The sequence below is a fragment of the Etheostoma spectabile genome, unplaced genomic scaffold (assembly GCF_008692095.1).
Source record: "Etheostoma spectabile isolate EspeVRDwgs_2016 unplaced genomic scaffold, UIUC_Espe_1.0 scaffold00569738, whole genome shotgun sequence".
In the NCBI taxonomy this organism is placed as follows: Eukaryota; Metazoa; Chordata; class Actinopteri; order Perciformes; family Percidae; genus Etheostoma; species Etheostoma spectabile.
The window spans coordinates 8,468-16,775 of record NW_022605290.1 but is presented as its reverse complement, the minus strand read 5'-3'; the positions used below and the strand labels follow the sequence as shown (position 1 = coordinate 16,775).

At 42.4% G+C, this 8,308-nt stretch overlaps 1 pseudogene; it reads left to right on the top strand.

Annotated features, from left to right (window-relative positions):
• The first annotated feature begins 4 nt into the window (after positions 1-4).
• Positions 5-7,468, top strand: LOC116685300 (tripartite motif-containing protein 2-like; annotated as a pseudogene).
• Positions 7,469-8,308: the final 840 nt, after the last annotated feature.

The following is an 8,308-nucleotide window of genomic DNA, read 5'->3' as shown; positions in this document are numbered from 1 at the left end:
GAGGGCTTCTATCGAAGAGGACATCCAGTCGAGCTTTGAGGATCTACACAAGCAGCTGGACGTCCGGAAGAGTGTCCTGCTGATGGAGCTGGAGGTCACATATGGACTCAAACAGAAGGTGCACACAGGATTTTGGGTTTTAGGATTCTGGTCTTCTGCCAGAGTTTAACGCTCATGTTGTCCTCATGTTGCCCTCATGGTGCCCTCATGTTGTCCTCATGTTGTCCTCATGTTGTCCTCATGTTGTCCTCATGTTGCCCTCATGTTGCCCTCATGTTGTCCTCATGTTGCCCTGTTTGCCCTCCTGTTGCCCTCATGTGTCCTCATGTTGCCCTCATGTTGCCCTCATGGTGCCCTCATGGTGTCCTCATGTTGTCCTCATGTTGTCCTCATGTTGCCCTCATGTTGCCCTCATGTTGTCCTCATGGTGTCCTCATGTTGTCCTCATGTTGTCCTCATGTTGTCCTCATGTTGCCCTCATGTTGCCCTCATGTTGTCCTCATGTTGTCCTCATGTTGCCCTCATGTTGTCCTCATGTTGTCCTCATGTTGTCCTCATGTTGCCCTCATGTTGCCCTCATGTTGTCCTCATGTTGTCCTCATGTTGTCCTATATCAGTGTTCTTTTTAATTCCCCAAAATAACATGATTGATTCCAACACTCTTTGCCAAGTACAAATCTCTACTTTCATTAATTTTGGGTCTTATATATTTTATAGCATTGTAAAACAAATGGAAGTGTTGTTTAAATAGTATTGAGTAAAAGTTGACATATTCCAGCTGTGATTATCATCAACATCCATTCCTTTAATTTTAGTCTCAATAATTCCTAATTTCTGCTTTTCTAACTCAAACATTAGGTCTAATTTCTATAAATGAGGTTTATTGACCATAATTCCAAAAATAACTGTAAAACTAAAGTTAATAAGTTAGTGTTATGTAGTGATGAAAACGTCAAAAAAAATATTCCATGTAAAGTAAGTGATGTTAAAATTAATTTGCATATGTAATTCAAAAAAAATAGCAAAAGTAAGTAACCATGATATAATAATATTGAAAAAATTAACTCCTTGTAATGGAAATATATATAAATACAGATAATAAAGATGTACATAGAGCCATGGTGCGTGGTGGGTAATTGAGTCCGACAGCGACCGGGGATGAACAGCGTGTCTTCTGTGTCCAGGTCCTCCAGGCCCAGGTGGACAGCCTTGCGCGGGGAGAGGGGACCTCATGGCCTCCTGCACCCAGGCGGAGGAGGCTCTGGCTGGGGGGCGTGCGTGGCGAGCCTGCAGGTGGAGCAGGAGCTGCAGGAGAAACTGGGGGCTGGCCGTGGCCGGCCTACCGTGCCAGCCGGAGGAGGAGAACGACCAGCTGGATCTGCTGATGGAGACAGACGTTCTGAGGAAGTCCATACACAACCTGGGCACCATCGTCACCACCAGGTCAGAAGATGTTCACACCAGTCACTTAATGCGCTATAAAAACACGTTTGCTTTTCCCACCACTTGACTTTCCTCTCCTCCTCCTCCTCTTCCTCAGTGCGGTGGCGAGCCAGAGCGAAGCCATGGGCGCCGGCCTGGAGCAGTGCGTTGTGGGACTTCCTGCCTCAGTTACCATCGTGACAAGAGACAAGTCAGGGGGAGCCTGCAAGAGTGGCAATGCAATCCTATCAGCGGAGGTTTGTTTCATAACCACACAAACACAAAAACAAAATACAGGGGAACTCTGTGGCTACACCCACAAAAAACTAAAACGTTACCCATGTGTTAATCCAGGTTTTCACCCCAGATGGCAGCATAGTGGACGGGGAAATACTGGACCACAAAAATGGGACTTACGAGTTTGTGTACACAGTGCCGAAGGAGGGCAACTTCTCGTTGGCTCTCCGTCTGTACGACCAGCACATCAAAGGAAGCCCCTTCAAACTGACCGTCAACAGGATGTCAGAGACGGAGGTGGAGGTAGGAGGAGGATGTGTAACAGTTTAAAGACGAATGTGATGGAGTAATTCAGAAAACAAACAACGAATGGTCACTTTCCACTTGGCCAACACTTGGAGAAACGTTGACTGGAATCCAGTGAACGAGGATGTCCAGTTAGAGCCAGGGCATACCTAGCTCACACGAGTTCTTGTTCAACTACGTCTGAAGGAAAAAGTATTTAAAACTTTTCAGAACAACCACATTGAAAGGCAGATTAAAAAGCCACGGTAAGAGGTGATAATTATCCCAATAACACTTGTGAATGATCTTTTCTTGAAGGCATTCATGGTGTTTAGGGGCTGGGGGAAAAAATGGATACAGCATAGTATTGTGATATTTTCCGTGGCAATGCTTTATCGATGCACAGGCGCCACGTATGGATCTTTTATTATATATTATATACTATGTGTTGGTCAGTTTGTCCCGTTCTGCAGCAATAACATTGAAGTGAGATGAACAAACAGAAAAATGTTTCTTTTCAGATGAAACAGATGTTAATAAGTTTCCTTTTGGGGACGAAAGTAGGAAAAATTAGAAGGTTAAAAAGGTTTTAATTTGCAATGTTTTGCAATATGTTTAAAATTGCAATAATATCCTATCGCGCCATAAGTATTGTGATGATATATCGGGAGGTGATTTCCACCCCTAATGGTATTGCACTCATTTCTGGAACCAGCTATGTAAAGTACTATGATCTGATGCAAACAAAAAGTGTGCAGGTTCACCTCTGGGTAATCCCATCTTGCTTCATCCCAAAACTACCCAAAACATTCCAGCAAAATGAAAAATCAGCCAGTCAATCTTTTCCCTTACTTGCTAGATTACCACGCGTCACAGAAAAGCTTCTTCACATCACTATGCACATGTGGGTATGTCCATGTGCAGTGTTTTGAAGATCAATTTAAATTTCCAGTTTTATTTATATAGCGCTAAATCACAACAAGGCTACAGAGGAAAGGTAAAACTTCCTATAAGAGACAGAAACCTGGAGCAGAACAATGGCTCAGGGGTGGGGGGGCATTTGCCTCGACCGGTTGGGGGTGAGAGAGAGAGAGAGAGAGAGAGAGAGAGAGAGAGAGGAGAGAGAGAGAGAGAGAGAGAGAGAGAGACATGGAAAATTGCTGCAGACGGTGTCGAGCAGAAACTTGGAAGCAGCAGGTGACTCCAACCACAGATCCAGACTCTACAGATCCAGATCAGCATTCAGGAAAAACAAAAGCATGCAACCCAATTCAAGCAATTAATCCCAAACTTGAAAAAAAGATCTCAAATTAACATGCACATTGCCTAAAAATGATGCTTTTAAACAATAAATTCTGCCTCCATTGTTGTCTCTCCAGGTGTCCCCCTCCACCACCACGGCAACCAACTCGGCAGCCTACGCCACCCCGTCCACAGGCTCCTCTGAGGGGGCAAAGAGACGAGGGAAGTCCCCCGGCCAGAAGAAGAAGGGCTCCAAGAGGGCGAGCAGCGCCTTGGGCACCCCGCGACGCAAAACCCAGAACCCCATCGAGGACGACCTCATCTTCAGGATCGGTGCGACACCACGTTACGGCTATCGAAGCTAAAATTACTGTTAAAGCCACAACATCCTTGTTTTTCATGAGGTCAAAAGGACATTTTAAAGCTTGGATTTGGGCTTAATGGCTTTAATTTGCTGGCTGCCACATAGTACAGTTTCGTTTTAACAGATAGATAGATAGATAGATAGATAGATAGATAGATAGATAGAGAGATAGATAGAGAGATAGATAGAGAGATAGATAGATAGAGAGACGGACGGACGGACGGACAGACAGACAGACAGACAGATAGATAGATAGATATATAGACAGATAGATGGATGGATAGATAGATAGATAGATAGAGAGATAGATAAGTAGATATATAGATAAGTGGATGGATGGATGGATGGATGGATGGATGGATGGATAGATGGATAGATAGATAGATAAAGTAGATAGATAGATATATAGACAGATAGATATATAGACAGATAGATGGATGGATGGATAGATAGATAGATAGATAGATAGATAGATAGATAGATAGATAGATAGATAGATAGATAGATAGATAGATAGATAGATAGATAGATAGATAGATAGATAGATACTAATGGAAGGACATTTTAGGCATCCTGTAGCAAGACATCCATGACAAACACATATACACACATACATCACACATATACATGAGAATAAAAATTAAAATGAAAATCAGTCACAGAAATGCAATGACCATGACGAGGTGAGATACTATTGCAGACTTTGTGTGTGTAACGATGAAACGAAAAAAAAAATGGCCTACCTAAGCAGTGATGGGATTTGATTTTTTCTGCTCTCTTTAGGAACAAAGGGGAGGAATAAAGGGGAGTTCACCAACCTTCAAGGAGTGGCGGCTTCCTCCAGTGCAGGATACTGATCGCTGACAGCAACAATCAGTGTGTGCAGGTAAGCACGTCTTGTCTTCAAATGGCTGTTTGAGGGTTTCAGACGTGGTTTTTAGGGTTAGATCAACGTAGGTTAAGGCTTAGCATGCATCGTGTCTTCGTGGTCCCTCACAGTGTCTCGCCACTCCAGATTTTCTCAAACGACGGGGAATTCAAGAGTCGTTTTGGGGTGGCGGGGTCGTTCGCCGGGGCAGATGCAGCGTCCCACAGGCGTGGCCGTGCACCCCAGCGGTGACATCATCATCGCCGACTATGACAACAAAGTGGTCAGCATCTTCTCCAGCGGGGCAAGTTCAAGGTAGGTGCCCCGGTGTGGCTCTGAGCTCATAGGGATGACGTTTTACTTTACTTTACCCTTGGTTTGTCTTCACTGTCGGGACCCTCTCGTGTGTCCCTCGGGTCAAATCGACCCCCTGACTTATTTGGGGCTTTAAAAACAATTTTGAAATAAAACATATACTTCATAATCAATTAACAAATATTGTCTTTATCTCAATTTCAAACAGCTGAGATAACATCTATGTTTAGGGAACGCATCAGTCTCTACTAGCACACTATTAAACATGGAAGTGGGGTTTGTTTTTTTGTCATGAGTTTGTAATTGATGTTAAAAATCCACTATGGAAACAACATAAGTGTCATATCCAGAATAATGTTCTGAGTCAGGAATACATGTTTATCACAGGAAATAAGGAAAGGACGCTGATTTCAGGTAGAAAACATGGAACTTGTACCATTTTTCTTCTTGAAATAATTTGAAATAGTTCAATTTGACCCATATATCATAGATCAGGGTTAAGTTCGATTTGATTCTTCTTGAGCATCAGTACAGAAATACAAATCGTATTTTACGCTTCAAGGACTTTTCACGCTGGTAGATGTTCTGATGCATTAAAAACAAACTGTTCAAACTCATGTCTTGTGTGTTGTTGACTGGTTCTTCCTTCTCGTTGGATTTGGGGTCCCTCAGGGGAAGCTTGGCTCCGGCAGACTCATGGGGCCGAAGGGCGTGTCCGTGGACGAGAACGGTCATGTGATCGTAGTTGACAACAAAGCGTGCACCGTCTTCATCTTCCAGCCGACCGGCAAGCTCATCACCAAGTTCGGTAGTCGAGGCACCGGTGACAAGCAGTTTGCAGGTACTTTTAGATATAGATTGTCCTGAAATGAATAAAAAAAGCCACATGATAAAAGGCAGACAATCACGCCAGTCTTTAATGTATTACAGACTCAGCATGATCTTCCAATTGTGTCAAATCACACCGCAAATAATTTGATATTTACTATATCAAATAATTGATGTAACCGTTTACTAAACAAAGCAAAATGTGCGTCTGCAGTTAAAGTTTAAGGTACCTAAAGAAGTTGTGTCAGCTGAAGTGTAAGTACTGAAAGCAAAATCTGAGTCAAAATTTCAAATGAAAAATCTTCTATCAACGTTATGGTCGTCTTTTTTTTTACTGTTTTGTGTCTTTCACCTGATGTTTTTGTCACTTTTTTTTTTTTTTTTTAATTTTCGACTTTTTTGAGCCTTTTGAAGTTTCTGTGGGTTTATTTTCCCAAAATCTTTTGTTCACATTTCAGTCACTTTTATTGACATTTGTCTTTCTTTTTTTAACATTTGTCACACAAGTTCTTTACTATTTTTTCTCCAAATGCAATGAAATTAACAAAAAAACTCCCAAACTCAATGAAAGTAGTGACGTGATTATTAATGTACCGTGTGAGGAGCGTTGTTGGGACCATCCACGTTACTTTATTGGACAATTTGTTTGAAAGAAATCCAAATTTCTGATATGGAACCTTTTTGAAAAGGGTCAGATTGACCCAAAGACGACAGGAGGGTTAAAATGTAAGCACTTGAAGTAGTTGTGACACAAAGTACAAAGACTAAAAGTAGTTAAAGTGTCAAATGAAGTATATTTCCAAAAAGCAGACATGTCCGATGACGAGTGATCACTGACAGCAATTAAAATGTCAGTTGAAGTGAATAGAAAGTGCTGAAAGCAACTGAAGAAGTGGTAGTTGAAGCACTGAAAGCTGAACCTGTTGTTTGCTCCTGTTGTGAAGGTCCCCACTTTGCAGCAGTGAACAAGAACACGAGATCATCGTGCTGACTTCCATAACCACTCTGTCAAGGTAAAGCCTTATTCACTGGATGTTAACCCTGATGGTAGATATCTAAGGACATTTTAACATTAACATGGATCCTAACATCACATCACAGAGTACGGTCCAGACCTGCTCTTTTAGGCATTTGGCGCTATGTGAATAAAATTGAATTGAATTGAACTTGTTTATCTTTTTTTTGTCCTGATCAGGTTTTCACCCCAGAGGGAGAGCTGGTGTTGAAATTTGGCTCTAATGGTGAGGGAAACGGCCAGTTCAACGCTCCCACTGGGGTAGCGGTGGACATCAATGGGAACATCATCGTAGCTGACTGGGGCAACAGCAGAATACAGGTACGACGTAACCATCCCCTTTCTTGGGAGTGTTAGGAGTTTTTTGCAGTAATCAAACCACATCATCTCTTCTGCTGACACATTTCCAGGTGTTTGACGGCAGCGGCTCCTTCCTCTCATACATCAACACCTCCGCTGACCCTCTCTACGGACCCCAAGGTCTTTTCTGACCTCAGACGGACACGTGGTAGTGGCTGACTCGGGAACCACTGCTTCAAAGTCTACCGCTACCTGCAATGATGGAGGCTTGGACGGAGTAAGGAAACCACGGATGGAGGGAGCAGTAGTTGGAATGAAGAGATATGGTGCACAATGTCAAATTCTAGGAATAATTGCATGAACCTCTACTACCTTCTGCCTGTAACAATGAAAGAAGAGATGGATAGAAAAGAGGAGGAACTAAAGAAGGATCAGCCATCAATACGACATTAGACCACAACAAAACAATGTTTTAGATTGGACATGATTTGGATTAAGAATCATTGTAGTTATCATTAAAAAAGGAAACATGGATGACAAGAGATTGGTCGGACAAACTTTAAACTACATTACACACGAGTCTAAAGAAGAGAGATAACGACGATGTGGATTTAAGAGTTGCTGCCCTAATTTTGAGAAATATCACAGAATGGGACCCAGGAGTGATGCACGGCTGGAGTTGAACCAGTTATGCAACGACTGCTTCATGATGTCAACTCTAGAAGTCCTTCTTTCTCCCAGTTTGAACTTAACAGAAAAATGTCGGAGTGGATGGAAAAAAAAGGCTTTAAAAATAACGGAAGGACAAAGAAGAAGGGCGCAAAAAGATGACGATAACTTCTTCGCAGACCACTGCTTCCTAAACCCAGCATTGAGTGAATGGGATTGAAAAAGTATGAAAAGCACGAGAGAATTCATACAAGCTGGTGTTTTGGAGAGCGAATGGATTGGAAGAATAACAATGTTCTAATGTTCTGCCTTTGTAATATTGTATGTAACAGACAAAATAATGTCCAGTGAGCTAAAAGAGGTCTACGTCTTAGTTTGACATCATTTCTTACTCATACCACATGTTTCCCCTACGACTCTTGTATCGTAGATTCAATTTGTAAACCAACGTCATCTCTAACCTGTGGAAGCTAACATCCGCTACCAGCCCTTAGAGCTCGTCAGGCTGGCCTTGAGGAAAGCACCTCCAGCAGTAGAGGACTGTCGTTTGTTACCGCCTGGCTCAAAGCCTGCAACAAAAAGGGAGGTCTCACACAGATAATGTAATAAAAAAGAAGTTCATTCAACTACAGTAAATACCCAAATAACATCACTTAACCCAACATAAAGGTAACAGTGGGGTGTGTAAGTACAGAAGACATCAGTCGTGTTTGCCGTGCACGGATGAGTGAATGAATGAAGTGAAGTGAGTTGTAAGATGCAA